The sequence below is a fragment of the Ursus arctos genome, unplaced genomic scaffold, assembly GCF_023065955.2.
Source record: "Ursus arctos isolate Adak ecotype North America unplaced genomic scaffold, UrsArc2.0 scaffold_29, whole genome shotgun sequence".
Taxonomy (NCBI): Eukaryota; Metazoa; Chordata; class Mammalia; order Carnivora; family Ursidae; genus Ursus; species Ursus arctos.
Genome location: NW_026622974.1, coordinates 9,853,362 through 9,854,717, shown reverse-complemented (window position 1 = coordinate 9,854,717; position 1,356 = coordinate 9,853,362).

Below are 1,356 nucleotides of genomic sequence, written 5' to 3'. Positions count from 1 at the left end.
CAATGTCTACATAGAGTTAATACTGAAAAAGTTTTGGCCACCATAATCAGATCCAGACATACTTGTCTCAGTGAGTTAGAAACAGGTCCAGTAGAAGTTTGCAGGAAGCTTTCTCATTAATAGTGAAACTGAGGATTTTGCTTTCCCTCTTGGGAAAGCATTTTAATATTCCCTATATTCCCTGATTCTTGCTATCCCATGAAAAAATAAAAATAAAAGCAGAGAGTACTTGTTCTAATGTCTTCTCCTCGAACTGACAGGAGCTTCCAGTAGGGTGAATAAGAGTCTAATCTAAGGTAGAGTAAATGAGTCATACGCTGTAATTCTTCCTCCTTTCTATCCCAGGCTTTCCAAAGCTTCTGAAATGGACTAAGCAATGCATAATATATGCAGAAGCAAAAAAATCATAAAGATTGTTATTATCAAATGACATGACCACTACTTTAATTAGGCACAGCTCTCTCCTAGAATGCCTATACAAAGTGCTATACTCTTTGAAGCTTTTTTGGAAGCATTGTATGCATGATTTATGCTTAAGAAAACATAAAACATGAAGCAGAGACTTAACATATCTCGCCCAACAAGAGAATTATTGAGATTCAAATAACAGTTCCGTTAATCAGCACTGCCTCTTAATGAGAAGCTAATACTTTAATAATCATTATGTCTGTTTGATATTCCTTGCGGGGGATGTTATTTAGAAAGTTTCTTTAATCATTTACCTTTCGTTGGCATAAGTACCTTAATGATGCATAGGATGTCTTTAAAATTTCAGAGGCTTAGGAAAATAATTCATAACTGAATACACTTAAAGAACAGCACATATTTTTCTTATTCTCTACCTATTCCAGCAAAACTTCTTCCAGTTTGTAGGAGTGTGCTTTTGATTGATACATTTCTAGATTTTAATTTATTCTAAGAATAGATTTATTCTGAGAATGAGATTCCCTATGTCCATTGATTGTAGGAAAGGGATCATAAATTCTATTGTGGAAATTGGGACTGGGTCAGGAATGTAGGAAAAAAGTTGTAAATAATTTGAAACATTTTTAAACATCCTACTATGTTTATACTGATAACATAAAGTATTTGACTATTTTAATTGCCTTAGAAATCAGTATTAGAGAAGTTCCTTTTTAACTACCGTTTTTTTTAAAAGATCACAGTTTTAAGTAGTCTACAAAAGAGGTGGACCATTAATATTCCAATTATACAATAAATGAATGACTGTTTATGTATAACTAATTTTTACTTATAGATTGATGAGATGTAATATTTACTTAAGGTGGGTTGAAGTACCTCAAAACAACTATGTTTTTTAGTACCTCTAAGAAATTCATGAGGAAAAAATGATAA